Raw genomic sequence first — 20,647 nt, forward strand, 5'->3', positions numbered from 1 at the left:
GCATGGAAAAGAGCGGATGTTCTTGATAACAACGAACAATAAATCTGTAGGCTTTGTTTGGTTTTGCATTTAAGCATTGGATTTCAATCCAGAAGTTTCGAATTTCATTTTCTGAATCAGAAACTGTTTTCTCGCGGTTACACTTTTCAAAGAAATAACAATTCTGGTAAAGTGACTGCAAGTTAAAAACAAATTCTATTTAAAACTCTTCATGTACTTCTGTATAGTTCCTTACGATAAATGATAAAGCAAAAGTTTTATTTTATAAAAGATAATTCATATGTAGTGTTGCTGTGCTTATCGCCAGGTTCGAGCGTATATCTCTCTGAGCGACCTTCTAAATGATCATGATGTTGCTCAGAAGCCTCAGACAATTGTGGTAACAAGATAACCTCTCTCTACCCTAGTTTCCCAGCTCCATCCCAGTTTTGGTCGATAACTCCCTTTCGCCAGAAGATAAAACTATAATCTTTTCCTCCTCCCACATTCTCTTTCAGAAAAATTTGCCTCTATAGACTTTATAAACATCCTCATTTTTCAAAAACATTACACATTTTTAAACTCCCATGTCTTCTCCAAGATTCGTTAATTTAAAGGTCTTTCAAATAGCTCTTTAGTTTTCTTGGGTTAAAATTTAAACATTGGTAATTACACCCGAGGTAGAAAGTCAACAAAGAAGACAAATAATTGTCGAGTGCTTTGCTAAAATCTGATAAATAAGCCTTCGTGAGCAGTGTGCAGAACATGTTATAATGTTACACGTGAGTAAATCCATTGCTGGAATTACAGGTTGCCTCATTTTATTTAAGTTTCCCTTTACTCCCTTTAAAATATATTGAGCTTTTTTCTTAGAAATTTTATGGCATTCCTGCACCGGTCCAGTTCATTGATGATATTTTGTTAATCATATCTTCTTCCTTCTTATCAGTGCTTTATGTTCTGGTATTCTCACAAAACTTTCAAACATTTTAATTACTCTAATACTAATATTAAGCTAAATAGCATTCTTACTATGGCCTCTAAGAATTCAATTATTAATACTGCAATTACCATTTAAGTTTCCTAAATTTTTACCATTACTACCTGTACCTTGAACTGTTCGCCTCATACATTTTTCTACTTTTCCGACAGAATATTACAGTATTTCTATTAATTTCGTGCAGTAAATATATAATAGTTTATTTATTATCATAACAGTTTATTCATTATCATAATAGTTTATTTATAACACCTAGTAGTTTTATATAATAGTTTATTCATTATCGCTACCAACTAAAAATTCTTTAATTAACACTGTAGGGCAGCGGTGCCCAACCTTGTGCTCGCCGATCGTTTTGTATGTGCTCGCCAGCCCGATTAGGTGCTATGAACAAAAAATATTTTTTAAAAAAATATTCATTTATTTTTCTTAATTGTTAAAATATGGTAAGCATTTATAGTCATAAAAGATATCTTGCAAGACGTTATAAAATAATTGATTACTGACTGATGAACTTGATAGCGAATATGAAATCTTATTGCTTCGTTTCGACGTTAGATGGCTCAGCAGGGGAAAAGTACTTCAACGATTTGTAGTTTCGCCATTAAAGCAGTTTTTGGAATCCGGAAACGAAAGCTATAAAGAATTGGACGATAACAATTGGTTATCCGATCTGTATTTTCTCACGGTATAACAGCTAAACTGAACAAATTGAACGAAGATCTCTTGGGGAAAGAAAAAAAAAACTTTTTCAATTGACTGGGACTGTAACTGCTTTTCAGATAAAGTTAAATTTGTGGATAACAAATTTCACCCATTTTCAGAATTTATCGAGCCAAATTAATAACCACAAGGCAACTGAAACAGAGAAATACTCGGAAAACCTAAATGCACTGAAAAAAAATTTTGAACTCCTCTGATTTCCATAAAGTTCAACCAATATTATTATTCATCTCAAAACCATTTGCCGAAATTAATATTTCAGATGTATCATATAAGATTGGAAATATGTTTAACAAAAATGTTGATGTTTTGGAATCGGCTCGCGATAGACTAAAATGTGCTGGCGATAGGCCAAAGGTAGGTAACACTGCTGTAGAGTATCATTTAATTTTCTAACCAATTATTTTAAATACCTTTCCTACCAAGCCTTCTTTCATTTCCCTGCCACCATGCAAATTTCCAACAGGGGCGATATTCAAATTAGGTAGAAAGAAGAAAGTTTTTAAAGGAAGGTTTTGGAGAATGAAATCAGAACGTATTCTGCTTGCTTCAAGAACATGTTGTTAACTTTGATTCTCTAACGATTAGAATTCTACGGCTTTGAGTATTCTTGCCATTAGGCTCGTTTACTCCGACGTTGAATCAGAGTCAGCTTGCGCGATAGCTAAATTGTGAAGCCGTTAGACTATACTTAAATTTCATCAATTTTAAGTTATCCGTTACCTTTTGATTTAAGCCAAATGTGTTGGCTTCTGTAAGCACGAGTTGGTACCGACTGTTAAACTTTATTTGGGTTAATAAAGGATTCTGTATAACCTTCTCTTAATTTTGTAGCATTTTAAAAAACTTAATAATAATTCACTAAACGGTCTTATCAGTGTCCCGTACATTTTATTTGATAGCAAAGAATACCCGACGTTACAACATTATATTGAATGAAGGAGTGTTGAAAGTAGCACAGTTTCCTCTAAATAAATGAAAAGGAGTGTTGTATATATTTAACTGCAGATGTATATTTTATTAATATTGGACAGATGACCGAACATCGAGATAGGATAAAAACTAAGACCTCTTGAATCAAATAGTTAGCAGTATTATGAATGCAAAAACTTTGACGTAAGTTAAATACTAAATTAAATACAAATTAAATTCAAATTAAACGCAAATTAAATGTGCAGCATTTGTGCCTATAACTGAGCTGCCTAATTAATCCATAGAGTATCCAAAATAGCAAAATACAAAGAAACACACACTATTCCTGAGAAGGGATAGCGGTAAAAAAGCGAAATCATGTTCTTCCTATATAATAGACTACAATGAGTATGATAAATTTGGCTTTCAAAAAGAGTGGATTCATTAATTTGAAGAATCCGTAAGAAGCTTGATTTCACTGAAGCCAAAACACAACTACTTTAAGAAAACTTTCAGCTTTTTCTGATTTTTGAATTTTTTGCTTTTCCTTGTAAAACAGAGAGTAATGTACACTTCTAAAACAGGCTGCTGCTTTTAAAATTAAATGCTCTCAAACAATTCTCACAAATTCAATGCTCAATTTAAATGCTCTCAAAAATAAATATGCTCGATCTACATGTTTTTCAATTTAACAATAGAATATAATATTACTAAAACGCTAATCAAGGGATTTGCTTACTCTTCCAGTTATTTTACCAAAAACGATCTACAGTTGTTGAAATCCAATGAATCACACACAGCTGTAAAAGAAGAACTATTTCCTTTGAATACTAATTTTTCTTCTATTCCAACGTATCATCATGCTGAAATTTTCATATCTACTTTGAAAATGACTGAAAATTTACAGAATGTTCGAAAAGCTACCATGAAATTTTGCACAATTGTTAACGGCAACGTACACCTAAAGACGTCGGGATCATGTTTATTTTCCTAAATCAAGGATATGAAAAGAATTCTATGGTAATAATTTTTTATCACGCTGGGACCCCACCACACTTTTCAGCGTTATAGTGATCCTTTGAAGCAATATAAACACTTTTTTTTTTTTTTTTCCAGGATCGTAGACTGCGTACGTAAGACTCCATTCCCTAGTTTACTTGAAGTCTGTATTTTCCTCCAATGGATTTTTCTTGGCAAAATCCGATGGATTTTCAAGTGAAAACAGTTTATAGAGAAAAGATTAAAAGTTTAACTCACTTGAAAGGATCACTGTAATAATTGCAAGATCAATTCTACATCCTCTTATTCTCAAGTATGAACTGATGATGTTATTCGATATTATAATAACCGTATTATACAAAAATGCTGTAAATGATTTTCAGAATTCATCGTTATTAATAATTGCAATAAAATATTCGTAAGGTTAAAGTGCATAAAAAACATCGTAAAGTTGTTCGCAAGGACTACGTTGTAAACAACATCAAATTCCATTAATATAGTTGCATGCGTACGGGTTCGTAATAGATTGAATGCCTACAGGCCCGACGATAGGTTAATAAAAATTTATTTTAGCAAAATAAGCATTTCAAAGTTCCGGAATCATGCTTAATTCTTTCTGGAATTTTTTCGAGGAAATAAGCGTTTGAGATTTACTTCGTAATTTTTAATATAGATATTTTGAGTTTTTATGTATTTTTGCCTGCTCGCGAAATTAGAACTGAATTCATTAAATGAGAAATACTCAATCGTCTGTGAAAAACTGTTTCTTTTTTTTTTTTTTTTTTGTTTGCTTAATTTCTTTTATACATAGTTCTAGCTTTATTATAGTATTTGAATAGAACATGTGGCAACGATTAGATAATTCTTTAAATGATATACATTTTGTGCATTCTGAGTTATAATATGAATGAAATATAATACTGTTAAGTAAACCTAGCGCCAGAGTGTCGCTATGGTAAACAAAGTGAATTTTAAAGAATGCATATATTCTATTGTGGTTTATGCGCTGTCGGCGAAGTAGGTTTAATTCAATCTAATAAGTTTAAATAAAATGCAAAAAAAAAAAAAAAAAAAAAAAATGCGTATAATTTAATATTCCGTACAAGGAAGTCATGTGGTGTACACATCAGATTTTCGCTTCTAAATGGTCATAGGAATGATTAATAAAAAGTCACCTTGTATAGCTTCATGTCTGAAACATTTTATCAGGGCTAGAATTTAAGATCGATTTTTCTGATAGGTAAGGCAATTTAATCTATGATGCCATTAGTGACTGCAAAAACCGGACCAAAAGTACCTTGCCGGTATTCTGCATTTTTTAATCGTTGTACCAGAATACCGGTATTAGGAAATTTTTAAGAAAGGTACATAAACACAGTTGCATCTAGTTTGATACAAAATTTTAGTTTAAAACAAAAATGCATTAACAAAATGCGTATAAACAACTTTTATATACAAATATAAAATGAAGGAACAACTATTATAATGAAATATTATTAATAAGGCCGCTAAAATAATGTTGTGTGATTGGCGGATGATCTCCAGTATGAATTCTGTGCTGAGCCAAACTAGTTCGGCCTAAGTCAGAAGATGAGCGGTAGAAAATATCTTCCAAATACTTAAATGACACCTTCTGCAGCACTACTGTTTCCATCGCTTATTTGTGCATTCTGCAATTACTCCGATGTTAGGCTCTCCAAAGACACAGAGGCTGAAGAACTATCCGTTTGTTTAACGCAAGTCGCTGGAAGTACAGGCTCCTAATGATTTTTGCCTTATCACTTATGTTGACAACTCTCACCGGGATGATGGTCCTCGATAGGTCGACGCGTGCCGAGCTACTAGGACTCTTTTTGGACTGTTACATTTCTTAGGATATTCCATTCCGTAAAGGAAATTTCTGTTTCAGCTATGAACCCAAGTAGTAAAAATTCTGTTCTTACTCGTAGTGATATCATCTTAAGCTATTATTTGCTGGACGGGTTTAACTCCTTCATCTTTAATTCCAAACGAAATTATGTCCTCAGAAACAGAATGCAGTTTGTTATTCTTAAAATCCAAGAACTGTATTTCTGTAAAAATTCTGTTCTGAATTTCCAAGAACTGTATTTCTGTGTCTGATATTCTGTAAAAAAACTGTATTTCTTTAGAAAGTCTAATCCGAGCACGCAAGGATCGTTAGTGTATGCAATATCATGACAGGCAACACTCCCAAACGTGCTGTTAACGTTTAACTTTCCATCACTTCCGATTTTATCACCGGACACAGTCTGGAGGATAAGGCAGGGTGGCTTTCATATAAGTTTACTTCCAATTGTTGAGCCTAATCCTTTCGAATGATGTTAGAAACTGGCTTTTTTATCCGCGTCATATTGCAAGGAACTCCATTTATATGTCCTATGATAAAGTGTCTATTACTGTCTCCACTCATTGCAGAAATATGCAGCGCTTTAAAATGGAGCTTCTGAATATCTGGCAACCTGCTCTTTGCGAGATGGCCACTAATTTGTTTTTCTGCCTCCTTGTTGGGAAGTGATCTAAAATTTCGTGCCTTGTGATGTTCCGCAGTACTTTCGTACATGCCCTTCACCACCGCAGTTCCAGGATGTTAGGGTTGGATTGTTGTCACTCCTATTCCTCTTCAAAGAAGCATTGTTAAATCATCTAGACGAGCAGTCAGTTAATCCACTGGCTCATGGACATGAGCAGCTCTGACTGGCTGACGGTCTATATGGGTTGCTCTGCCTCGAATTCCATGGCGTACACTAAACCACTTTTTAAATCCTCGGCATCCGCCATTCACAGGGCTTTGAGTATCTCATGTTCCCGGAATGCATCGATGAAGTACTGCAGGGACAGGATTTCTCTTTTTTCTGATGGGCAGCCCAAAATGCCTTTCAAGAGGCAGTCTTTTAAAATCCGTGGCAAGCTCCTGAAGTGTTTCAAGGCTTCTGTTGGTGAGATTTTAACTGAAGCCTGCTCGCCTTTTAAATACTTGTTGCCAAAGAGCAACTCCAAAGCGCCGGATAGGGTTTGAGGTCTAGTCCCTGAGTTTTAGTTCAGAGCTGACCTCGGAGTACTGAGATCTAGGTGCGAGCTTCGTCTTTTAAATGTGCTTTGCATCGCGTTGTGTTTAGCGTTCTGAGTAGTTTAAAGTGTAACGACTGATTGTGCTCTGTGGTACTGAGAAGGGTTGTACGAGTGCTTTTGTAGGAAGTTTCAGAACTGTAAAGTGTTTCTTTTGAGGAAATAAATTGTATCAAGCTATCATCGGTTCTATGTGTATTCAATCCATCACGAATCCGTACGCGCGCAACAATAACAATTTATAACATTAGAAACAAAAAAATGTAATATAAAAATAAACCAATATTGTATAACAATACAATATAGGAACAAAACATACAGTAATATTATTAAGACTATTATCACATAAATTAAATCCCATCATATTAAATATCAGATAAAAACCTTGTTGTGAAGTCTGTTGCCTACTATATAATATCTATTGATAGAAAGAAAAACGACTAATTTATTAACGGTATATTTTTAAATGTGATCGTAGAAGACATAATGCATCTATTGAACTGTCATTAAGCCTGAAACGTATTTTTGTGCAGTTGAAAATGTTCTTCTTCCATTCACGCTGGTCAGTGGTACTTTTAATAATAAGCGATATAACCTTCTTCTAAATATTTGCCTCGAAGTCCTTCATCTTCTAGCAAATCGATATCTCCTTTAACGGTTTTGGACAAATCTATTTTTTGTATTACTTTTGTTGCTTGTGGTAAATTCTTTTGTTTATTAAGTTAATTTTCCCTTTAGAGAAAGTTCTTTTCCGATATTAGCATTAACATCATCTTCAACGAATTTCTCTAGATGGGTTTGTGCTTGTTTTTCATAAATGCTTTCGTGTGGATTTAGATGATTTTAAATTATATTTGGCCTTGTTAGTCTCTTTTTTTCTTTCTTATCGTTTTCTTTTTTAAAGTCTTTATAATAATGTAAATAACTTAAAATATTTAATTCACTATACCTTTCTTTTATCCGAATGTTTAATACGTTATAAAATTTGTCAGACAGTGGCGTGTAAATGGTCTGATCTTTAAATATTTCAATATAAAATTTATTACTGCATTCCCTGATAATAATAAACTGGAATCCTTCCCACATAATTTCTCCGCATCCCGCTTTACCGAAAGCAGAGCTGATCTATGATCTAGTTATATTAAATCGACTTCACTATCAGGAAAATTAATTGTAAATTCAAGTCAATTAATGCTCTCTGAATTTAATTTTTTAAAAATCCAATTCAGATCGACTTCGGGCTATTCTCGGGCTCTGAATTGGACATTTCAAAAATCTTTCCATCATTCAAAGCAATCTGTTCCAGCGTGTTTAGAATCTGGCATAAGCATAAGTTCTTGTTTTCCTTTCAATAGGTACGTATTTTTGTAAAACAACATTTTTAGTAGGGGAACGTTTAAATATCTTAATTATAGGACGCAATCATTGGCAAGTTAATATTTCGTCCTCGTTAATATTAACTTCTTCATATCCAATACTGATTTTCATCAATTAACTTACCAACTTTTTTTATCACCGTTGCTTCACCAGTAGTCGCAAACAATACCTTTTTTCAGAGATAATCTCCTATTACAAAAGGAATACTGCAGGTCGCTCCTTATTCCTTATCTAAAACGCATAGTTCATACCGAACCCACAATATCCCCTAATTGTTTTGAGCAGTGAATGTGACTGCATGACGTTACTCCGTAGTAGAAAAGAAACGGAACCTAAAACTCCACTACAGAGCTATAGAGAAAATGTTTTTCCAAACCTAAGAGTCGCACTTCAAATACTACTTACTATTTCATTATCAAATGCTAGCTATGAATTTTCGTTCAGAAAGTTAAAATAAATTTTCACATATTTACAATCAACGATGGGAAAAGATCCCCTAAGTCATCTAGCATTTTATGTGTGGAAAGAGAAAAATTTGAAAGGCTCGACTTTGATGAAGTAAATGATAAATTTGCTTCATCCAAGGTAAGAAAAATGTATACATAGTAATTAATTGTGTTTCATGTATTATATTATTATTAATAAATATAAGTGCCCGACCAAGTCCAGGTGCACGTGATTGAAGCGAGATAAGGGCAAATTAAATTTTTTAAGTTGGCTGGTGGTGTGTCTGACAGTTTTCGATTTTCGGCACTCCAAGCACGAACGTATCCAGTTGGCTATGTCCTTTTGCATACTAGGCCATACGAAACGCTGCTGTATATACGAAACGTTGCTGTATCAGTTTCCTCGAAGCCTTGATGCCAGGATGTAACTGGTTTTGAATCCCGGTGTTGTTCGTCCGCAAAGGCAGTTTATTGGCGAAGGAACGGCTAGTTCTTCAATACGAGACAAGGTGTCTACAACAATATTCTGCGAACCCTCAATATAACGGATATCTGTTGAAAATTGCGCTATGAAGTCTATGTGTCTCATTTGACGAGGAGAAGCTTTATCCGAACGCTGTTGAAAAGCGTAGGTTAAGGGTTTGAGATCTGTGAATATCATGAAAACGCGTCCCTATAGCATATGTCGAAAATATTTAACAGCTTCATAAATTCCTAATAATTTGCGATCGTAAGTGCTGTATCTGGTTTGCGCTGGTGAGAGTTTTGATGCGTTCAACGTGTAGAAACATTAGGTTATTTTATTTTATTTTTTTTTTTTTGGAAGCAGAAGAGATGAAAAATATGCAACGCCTTCGCCGGGAATCGAACAGCGGACGTCTGGAGTACTGGCCCAGCGTGCAGAACCACTCCACCACGAAGGCACGCTAGGGCAGCGGGAGAAATACCTTATATACTCCCCTTTTTAAAGGGCGATTGGGGTTTTTAGGGGACCCAATCGCCAAATCCTGGGTGTGGAGAATTCTCATCCAACACCCCTTTTAGTTCAGGCGCCACTGTAGAGACATTAGGATATTTGGAAGAAAGAGAGAGATTGAAAAATTAGCGACCGCCTTCGCCGGGAATCGAACCGCGGACCTCTGGAGGGCCGGCCCAGCGTGCAGAACCACTACACCACGAAGGCACGCTAGGAAAGCGGGAGAAATACCTTATAAACGTAGAGTGATAATGGTTTCGATGCGGAAGGATACTGCAAAATTGTTGCTGAAATTAAATCATTTTTGCATTTTTGGAACGCTTCGCGAGATTCTGTGGTCCAGGTTATATCACGTTTATCGTTTTTCTTGCTTCCAACCAAAAATGAATTTAGAGGTGCTTGTATGATTCCTGCATGAGGTAAGAAACGTCGATAAAAGTTGAGCATAGCAAGAAATCTCTTTAAGTCTTTCACTGTAGATGGTTCGGGCATATCGCGGATAGCAGGGACTTTATCTGGAAGGGGTCGAACGCCGTCAGTGGAAATTTCATGACCAAGAAAGGATACTCTTGGTTGGCCAAAAACGCATTTGGAAGGATTAAGACCGACACCGTACCTTTGAAAACGTTCAAAAACTGTTCTCAAATGTGATAGGTCTTCTTGCTTTGAAGAGGAGGCGATTAAGACGTCATCAAAATAAGGTACCCAAAAGTCGAGGCTGTTTCACACCTGATTCATAAACGTTGGAACGTTTGAGCAGCATTGCATAAGCCGAAAGTCATGATCGGAAACTCAAATAGTCCGAAAAGCGTAATAACCGCACTTTTTGGAATATCAACTGGATTAACGGGCACTTAATGATACGCCCGCTCAAGATCAAGGGTTGTAAATATAGCGTTTCACTCTAAAACTTGCACACAGTCTTGAATGTGCGAGACTGGGTAACGATCAGGAATTATAGCTGCATTTAACCAGCGATAATCGCCACTTACCATTTCGTTTCCGAACTAGATGGAGCGGACTGGCCCATGAACTTTTTGAAGGACCCCAAATTCCCTGTTCCATCATGTATTGAAATTCCTCTTTGGCGGCTTTATGCTTGTCCGGAAGTAAGCGTGTTGGTTTAGCGGCAATTGGAGGTCCGGTAGTTTCAATATAATGTGCTTGCATCGTGCTTGGGTTCGGAAATACCCACAACTGGACGCGTGTTTGTAGGGAATTCTCTGAGAAGTTGATGCCATGGGGAGTTACCCGAAATCAGTTTAATGCTCAAATCAGTTTAATGCTCAAGTTTAATGCTATTGCGAATTACTCCCGGATGTGTTAAGCTGGTTGTGTAATCTATCAAACGGCGATTCTTAAGATCCACGAGCAAAGAAAATTTTTGAAAAAAGTCAGCGCCAATAATAGGACTTGAAACAGTAGCAATAATGAATGGCCATTGGAAGTTGCGGCGCAATCCTAAATCAAGAGATATCAGGCGTTCACCAAAAGTTTGAATAGGAGTTCCATTTGCTACATAAAGTTGTAACTTGGTAAGGCGCTTTTGTTCTCGAAAATATGGTGGAACGACAGAAACATCAGCCCTGGTGTCTACAAGAAACCTTAAGCCCGAATTCATTTCGATGACGCAAAGGCGTGCAAAATTCCGGCCGCTGTCGTTCACAACTTCGAGCAACGGCCTTTCTCGTTTCCCTGGTCGTTTTAATGACACGTTGAGCGGCATCTGTTTGCCTTGTTTCCAAAGTTTTGGTGGTAAAAACAAATACTCGTAGGAGGATTTTCATAACGTTTCCTCAGTGGGCTACGATGTGTATTTCAACCACGTGATGTGGAGCGGTTGCGCTGAAAGGATTCAGCTTGGATGGTTACTAACTGAGCAACCTGTTTGGACAAATCACCAATTTGACCCTGTAACGCCACAATACCTGGATCAGGAGCCTGCACTGCGTGTATTTGCGCTGGAATGGCCAGCTCGTGAATTTTATCAGCGATTTCGGGAAGATTTTTAAGTGGTTTTACTGGTCGCTAAAACGGTTTGAATGTTAGATGGGAGTCTATTCATCCATAATGTTTTAAGAATATTATCTGTTAGGTTATCGGGGGCTAAGTCTGACATTTTAGACTGCAATTGAGAAGGCCTCATATCACCCAACCGTAAATCGTGCAACAACTGCTTGATTTTAACTGTCTCGGATTCTTCATAAACAGAAATTAATTTTTTTTAAAGATTTGTATTTGTCCGTCGCCGGTGGATTCAAAATTATTCCACGAGCTGATTGCAGTACCTCTGATTCTAAGGTCCCAATCATATTATGTTTCGGCTACGCGGGACTTGACGTCGAAAGGGACAATTCTCAAAACCCGCACGATTCTCAAAACCGCACAGGAAACACACGTAGCTAGATTACCATTCTCACTTACTACAAAGGCTTTGAACGCCAAACAGTAATCGATTATCGCTCAAATTGGGATCACGTGATCCTTCAGAAGCAGAACTTTCGTCTGATTGGTTGTCTGTACCCGGGACTGAGGTCCGGCCGAGACATGTTCGGTGAGGTTTGAAAAAAATCCTGCGTAGCCGCAACATTTTTCCGTAGCTAGGTGGAACTTCGCTTCCAGCGGGGCTCTTTTTTCTAGGAATCCTCCCATTTAAACCAGTGCTACCGGAATCTCGTTTCTCAGAAAAGTCCCGCCTAGCAGGGACTGTAGCCATATGTGATAACCTCTTAACGCGGCGATCGCTGTATAAAATTGAGTTTCGTCGGCAGTAATGTGACTCAACGCGCATCCAATTGAATGAACCATAACGATGGGTTTCGGTGACAAAAGGGCAGTGGCTTAACTACCACTTGTGTCAATTGTGAAGCAGCATAGTTGTCAACCACTTTAGATCAATCAAATATGCACAATAATAATATGTATAGAAAAATAATCAATATGTATATAGTGACACAGTTTCTTGGTACTTGAAATCAGAGAAATTGGAGGCTCAAATGCAGCAGACGATACATATATATCCGCTGAAATTATGACAGAAATATGTTGACTCACCGGAATGCAGCACCACGCTTGAAATGTCTCACTTGCATCTCATCACAATGGATAACTTACTGCTACTCAGAATTTTGACATATAAACTCATATTCGTGCAACATTGAAGGTTGCTATTCGTAATAAATACGGATCACCAATTATGGAAGTAAAATTTTTTTAGACAGATCGTTAAATAATTATAACAATTAAATAGAATAAATATTATTTTGTTTTTGGTTGCTATGGGTTACCAGACCGGCAGAGTTGAGTTGTAGTAGGCGTTGCCACATATCTATTTATCTATAATGTATATTAAACTTTTAATTGTTTAAAAACTGTACTTTTTAAAAACACATATATAAATATGTAAAATAAATAAAACCTTTTTAACTAATTCTAGATCATCGTATGTCTGATTTTTCCGCCGACAAAGACGCATTTCCGAATCCAAGTTTAGTGTAGTTAGGTAGTGACTATTCTTAATATATTTTTGGTATGTTATAGCAGATTCAGCATTTTATTATTATTTGCATTATTTTCTTATTACGAATATATTCTATATATTATATTACTGAAAGTTTTTTTGTGTGTGGGGGGGGGCGCCACAAAGGTATTTTGCCCCGGGCGCCAGTTATGCTTGCTACGCCACTGGATAAATCCTATTTAAAGTGGTTCTACGAGGAATTTTTCGGACTATTCTACAGAGGAGATCAAAGGTGAATTATCCGCTCAAGGATTTAACGTTCTCAAGGTGAGCTACATGATCCGATTTAAGACTAGAGTGTCGATACTTCTATTTTAGACTCAGTTACTTAACGAATCTGGGCTAGAATGCATTTACGATAGTGACAATTTACTCAATTTCTACATTTCTGTCGAAACGTACAAGTTCAAAGGCAATGTGGCCCAGTGCCATAACTGTCAATATTTCTTTCACTCCTCGGATGAGTGTAAAGCTGCTCCGAGGTGTGTCAAGTGTGGAGTACCTCATATAAGTGAGGACTGTGATATCAAATGGATCTCTAAGTTTAGTTGTTGTAATTGCAGTTGGGAGCATTGTGCTAACTTAGAGAAATGCCCTAAGAATCCAATCAGTCTCAGAAGTAGGAATCAAGAAAATAGTTTGGCTTCAGTTTTTAGACCATATGGTAAAGCACCGAATTTTGGCACTTTTGATCAGACTTATTTGTAATACCTTAATCTGTATACTGGTTGCTATGAAAGCAATAAATTAAGTAAAAGACAATATCTCAGTTGTTCCATTCCCTTGTTTGTGAAATTATATTCTCGTTCTTTGGCTGTCTTCTACAGAATGAAATTTCTAATAATCGAGCTGAAGTGTAATTACGAATCGTTACTGTTCAATGCACAACTGTAACGTATTAAGAATCATTAGTGTTCACATCGCACAAGATACCAGATTAGATATTATTACTATTACTATTATTTCTAAATTCAAACAAGACCCCTGACAATAATATTATCCCTATGAATAGACCAAATAAACCTAAATTTGAGAGGCACAATGCCTCGATGAAGAATTTACGAAATAGCTCATGCAAATTTTCTGCTGTCTTTGCTAACCAGTATGAAGTATTTAATGAAGGCAAGGAATTGTTCAATGACTTTTCTGTTTTGGATGTTATACAAACCGTTACTGGTAGATTAGACAAAATTAGACAAGCTCCAATACATATTGGTAAAATGTTCGTGTTCATTAATATATTTGAAGAAATATTTAGCAAAGCCTCCCCCACGTGGGAACAACTAATTTCACTTGTATTATACTTCCGATTATTTTTGCTGGTATACCTTCAGTAGGTTCTGTTGTATTTTTTCATAACAATGTATTCTTGAATTGTAATTATCTAAGTTTTTCGGTTAATCTTATTTTGGATTTCACTATGACTGTATGATGTCCTATTAACTTACACTTTTGCCGTTACATCTATTCTGTGACACTCCCAGCTCGATGGCTTTGTCTCAGTCTCGTTTCTTTAACGAATTTTAGGACAGTGCTTTAATTTTCAGTAATTTTTTTAACTACTTAGTCCATTAGGTTCGCAAGAACATTATTTCTCGATGAAAGTAGGCTGGCTCCCTTGGAACCAGACACTCGGGTGACTGCACACTCTTAAAGGTAGAGCAAATGATTGATGTTGGTACCGCCATGTTGACGAAAAAATAGAACTATTTCAAATAACAGTAAAAATTTAATGGGTATTTACTGTTATTAAACCCTTTAATTAAAAATATTTTAGCTAATACTGAAAATAGCGGTATTTTAGCTTAGCAAATACCAGTTTCACAAAAACTGCAAAATAACACAAAATACAGGTATTCTGCAATCAATAGGTGCCATTCTTCTGTAATATTACCTGTCCTTCATACTTTTCCCCATTTAATTCTACATCTATATCGTTACGGAATCATTTTCAAGCCATTGGTCAGCAAAATAATCATAAAATTCCTCTAATCGTGCAACACGATGACGAATTTTCTTACATAGAAAGAAAACCGTCATCTATATATATATTCTACAGGTATTTACGGAAGAAACGCGGAGATTCTGAGAGGTGAGTGATAGTTTCTTCATTGTGTAAATACCCGTTAACCGATCTTGTATCAATCTCCAGAGATACCGATTTAATTTGGAACTACAACCGTTTTATTTCGACGATAGAAAAAAGCTTCTTCAGAGCAAATATAACAGCGACTTCAAAAATCAATCACAATTTCTCTAGGAACACAGGTCAATAATATAATCTTAATTAAGCAGTCATAATGTTTCCTAAGTCTTTCATAACTTTACTTTCATTTATCAGGAAGTAAGCAAAACAACACAAGAACAACATTTATCTCATTGGAGGTGCTCTGAATTAAAATATTCGGGGATTAAAACATAAGATAATTATAACAATTATAAGAAGCAGAGTGCAACATAGACTACTTAACCTGCTTTCGGAAAATGACGAAGATACACAACTTACCGATCTTTTTTTGGGTTGCACACTGAGGTTCGTTGGCTGAGCAAAGAAAAAATGTTTGAGCGATGTTGTTTATCAATTTGCTACCAGAAATAAAAGAGTTTCTAACATCCCAAGGAAAATATTACGAACAGCTGGACGACAAATGTGGATAACATGTTTGGCTTTTTTTGATAGATTTAACACTGGAAGTTAATGAGCTAAATTTTAAATCACAAAGCAGGAATATTCATGTTTCCTGATATAATCGGCGATATCAAGAGCTTTAAGTCAATGTTAGAATGTTATAGGTTTCATCTCTTAAGAAAATCGTTCACGCTTTTCCCAAATACCAAGAAAATGGCAGAAAGTCTGAAAGAGCAAAATACAGACCCATATCCTCAAATTGTGTCTTCCTCGCAAAGAGAATTTGATTATAGATTTGTTGACTTAATGAATTTAAAGCCTTTTTTAAAATTCTTAAATCAATCCCTTTAATATTACTGATGCAGAAGATACAGCTACAGCAATTTTTAACTATTTTCATCTTAACAATATGGAAAACTTAGAAATAATAACTTTACAAAATGATGTTATTTTAAAATCTTATGAAACCAATAAGATATTTTGGAGCTTGGTAAACAGAAATAAGTATCCTATTTTAAAGTCATGCGCGGTAAAGATTGATTCTTATTATTCAAGTACCTATAATTGAGAGTGTTTTCGAACATGACTGATTTGAAGTCAAAATATCATTCAAAACCTACTAATTCGCACTTAGATAATTGTTTAGGAGCATCCATCTCAAATTATATTGTCGATTATAATAAGTTAGCATGCGAATTGCAAACACAAATTTCACACTGACATATCAAAAAAAATTATTCAGAGTATAAATTATAAATATTTGTTATTTAATTCCCTAAAATTACATCTTTTAAGCAATACTAGTTTGCAGTATGACGTCTGATGTTTGATTACGAAATCTGAATGGGTGGCGCCCGCAAATAATTTAAAATTTTATTTTATGCCCTCTGTTAATTTCAACCCCGGGAGTGTTTTGTATTAACAGAAAGTTGAACTGTGATGGGTTTGTTCCTCAAACACGTCACACCCTCGATGAGCAAAAGGTTGCCGACCCCTGGTTTAGACGAAGGGATATTGACAGGTGCAGTGAGAATCGTCAGAGGGAGATTTACAGAGAACCCGAGAATGGGTTATCGGCGATCAGGGAAGGAATATTTAAGCAAAAAAATAATGGCAATATGAAATTTCAACGTAAATGAGTAAGAAGAGTCCAACACTTTGTGATCAGGGTCTCCTATCGATATAATTTTCACTGGCGAGTAGAATATGAAAGACATAAAATAATTGCCCCAAAATCGTAGAATTATATACAGAGGGGAAAAGTAAAGTTTTATATAAGTGACAGTTCATTTCCCACTTTTAATTATAACCTTCCAAAAAGCTCCACTCCTTTTGGGAACGAAAAATTTACACGCTGACATAAACGAATGGCGCTTCTTCGAGAATAAGCCTTTGATATGTGAGTGGGTCTTTTCTGTCCTTTTTCAACGTGATCACCGTTTCCCAGAGAAAAACAGGAATGCATTCATAATTTAACAGAATCCGTTTTACGGCATAAATAATAAAAGTTTTCGAGATCCAAAGAATTTTCTGATAAAACTGCGGTTCAGTTATGTAAAAGAGAAGTGCCGGGGACGTCTTAAAGTCTCCGGCGTGCTCGGACTAGAAATAAAATTTATCTCAAAAACTGAGAAATACCGGGGTCGGGCAATTTAATCTCTGGCAAGTCCGCTTTACATGATGTCTAAAACAATTACAACATTAAAAAGTATATCAAATTAGAAAGCCATAGAATATACAGTTAAAGCCCTCTGAATCTGAAGTTAAAAATCTTAATGGCTTATACTAGAAGTATTTACATATAAATATTAGTCTAACAACCATAAATACAGAATTGCAAATGCTGCTTGACAGATATGTTTTATATAAACTACACTGTATCACGATGAAAAAATAGTTTTAAATCTGAATTGAGTTTAATATGTGCAATTCTATACATTTTTAATTTAACAAAAATTTTGGTCGGGTCAAAGTGTAGAGACATTAGGTTATTTTTGAAACAGGAAGAAGTGAAAAATGAATTTTCGCCGCGAAACGAACTACGGACCTCTGGAATACGAGCCCAGCGTGCAGACCACTACACTACGAAGGCATGCTAAGAAGGCGGGAAAAATACCTCACATACTCCTTCTTTTTAAAGGGCGACTGGGTTTAAAAGGACCCAATCGCCAAATCCTGGGTGTGGAGAGTCATCATCCACCACCTTTTTAGTTCGGGCGTCACTGTAGAGACATTACGTATTTTTTTTTAAAGCAGAAGTGATGAAAACATGAGCTACGCCTTCTTCGGGAATCGAACCACGTACCTCTGGAATACGCGTCCAGCGTGCAGACCACCACACTACAAAGGCATGCTAAGGCGGCGAGATAAATACCTTATAAAAGGTAATTTTTTGTGCATTTTACGTCTCTGGTTTAGCCAAGCAGCAGATTATCCATTCAGCTCTAAACAAAATAAAATAAAAATTGATCTCGAATTTTATAAATGATATAGAAATATTAAATGAAAAAAAAATAATTTCTTTAGCTCTGTTGAAACCATTGCGGATGTTCATCATTTTCAAAATGTAAAAAAATTTTCATTATGATCATGGAAGACTATCTATATAGTAGATTGACTATTCTAGAAAAAGCCAATGTATGCTGTAGGGTTTTATCGAACCAAAGCAATTTAAATGCAGTGACTCAAATAGCAACAAGAAGAGAGGTGAAAACGTAAAGCTAAGCGACTGGAGCTTCGGTATTCCAAATTGTCTGAAAGAATGTTAATATGTACAATAAAAGAAACAGCGGAATTCTAAGAAAAATATATGGAAATTTTACCGTATTTTAATTAATACTTAAACAGTACGCTGAATATCGTTCCTTTAAAACCTTTTAAGAATTTACTTTCTGTAATCTACAAGGACATTACTGAATTATCAGTTCTCTAGTTATCTGCGCATTAATTAGCTTGAATGATCAATAGTGTAACATATCTAATTGTTTATTAATATTGCCTCGGCTAGTATTATTCACCAAACTTAAGCAGCAAGTTTGTTTCAAACTATTTATCATTACTAGAGGGCACCACCACGCAGTTGCTACATCGAAAATGCAATTTAGAAAAAATAATTTACTATAGGATGGCAGCACCACAAAAAAATTATAAACACATTATTAAAAAACCTGGATTGTATTGCATCAGGATATTTTGAATATTTAAATTGCTTGATTATCAAAATCTTAATTCAGTGTTGACGGGAATCATAACAGTTCAGATCAGTAAAATGTCGGGAAGGAGCAGCAAAAAATAAAATTTTTTAGATTACGTATTTTAAAACTGTTCAGTGCTAGTTTTTAAATGCTTCCGACATCTGAAAAATATCATTACGATCATACATACATATATATAACCAATATTTTTCAGTTGACAAATCATTTTATAAATAAACCATGTCACTTTAATTTGCACGTGTTCTTTTTAAATTTCTTCTGTCTTATTACAAAATACACTCTTAATGATGAAAACAAAGTAAATTTAGTCCAAACAGCATTTTTTCAAATTACTGAGAAATTTTTAATATTTAGTGCACATACATATCTAGCATGTACACTCTGCACACACACACAGGGACAGTCCTGTATCTTCCGTTCCCAGTTCTACTAGGCCCGATTGACGAAATTTAACTTCTGTTTTTCATGTCTCGAAAGCTCCCCTTAGGATGTATATTAGGTTTATGCTTAAAAATTGTTCATATATAGGTATTTTGACACAAAACCAAACCTTTTCTGAAATGACATACCGAATTTTTCCATATTTCGATTCTGAAACTCAAATTAAACCAAAGTGCCAAGTCTTGTAAAAATCGTATCAATAGTTTTTAAAAAATTAACTATCAAGATTTTAGCTTTTCAATGTTAATTGAATTTGGTATATATTTATTAATACCTCTTTTTTTATTAAATTTACTTGATGCCTTCTTTCACAATTCAAATTTAGATTCACTCCAAAAAAATTCACCGATATTTTCTAATTTTTTTTAGTAATTTTTATAAATTTTTCGAAAAAAATTTTGAATTATAACTTCTAAAATTTGTATCACTAACTAAAAGTGATACAAAAGTTATATTTCTAGGCCTATCTGAAAAAAAATTAGAAGTTCTTATTAAAATTTCCCAGGATACACGTGAATTTATATATTTAAAATTTGGCATATTTTTTTATGAGAGATAATAACGCCAAATGTGGTTAATGTACTTCGTTAAAACTATCTGAAAGAACGAACGATGCATTTTCTTTCCGCTCGTGCACAATGAAGAAAGAGAGAGGACAAAGGTTAGTATAAAATTAGAACTTCGTTAAGTTAATTAATCTTGGCGAAAACTAAAAATAGTACACCAAGATAAATTTTTAAATTTCTCACCAAATTTCACAGAATGTAATATTTAAGCATAATTTGAGTCATACAATCAAAATTTGGAAAAACATCGGTGAATTAACGGGGGCGCAGCCCTCAGCCCACCCAACCAAGAACACTTGGTCATATGACTTATCACAAGGGCCGGCCCATCTAACAACAAACGAGGAGCCAGAGACCCGGCCGTGCTCAAAAAACTAACAAAGAAAAACAAACAAATAAAATATTAAACTATGAATCCCGGGAAACCAAAAGCCCCAGGAACCGAGTAACAAAAAAGTTAGAAAAAAGAGAACTAAACAAAATCATAAATACGACCAGTGAATTTCATGTCATCACTGGACCTTAAACATTCACACAAAAGAACATAATAAAATAATAAAGAACTGTTAGAAAATAAAAATAAGACAACACATAACCAAGCAAATACAATACAAAAACACCATTCACACATAGATTCCTATGGCTTCTCTTGAGCTATTCACAATCTTCATAATTTGTCTAGAATATTCCACAAAGTTCTTATAATTTTTCTTGAAATCACTTCTATAATATTTTTGATATCTATCCCTTGCACTCCCAGTAATAATACAGTTCTCA

General features: G+C 35.0%; 1 non-coding gene across 1 annotated transcript; it reads right to left on the minus strand.

Moving 5' to 3' along the window:
• Positions 1–9,632: 9,632 nt before the first annotated feature.
• On the minus strand, positions 9,633–9,706 carry TRNAA-GGC (transfer RNA alanine (anticodon GGC)). Its single transcript has one exon. It is a non-coding gene; the product is annotated as a tRNA-Ala (tRNA).
• Positions 9,707–20,647: the final 10,941 nt, after the last annotated feature.

Source organism: Stegodyphus dumicola, chromosome 6 (assembly GCF_044657685.1).
Source record: "Stegodyphus dumicola isolate Sdum_Otavi_A_Nest chromosome 6, ASM4465768v1".
Classification (NCBI taxonomy): domain Eukaryota; kingdom Metazoa; phylum Arthropoda; class Arachnida; order Araneae; family Eresidae; genus Stegodyphus; species Stegodyphus dumicola.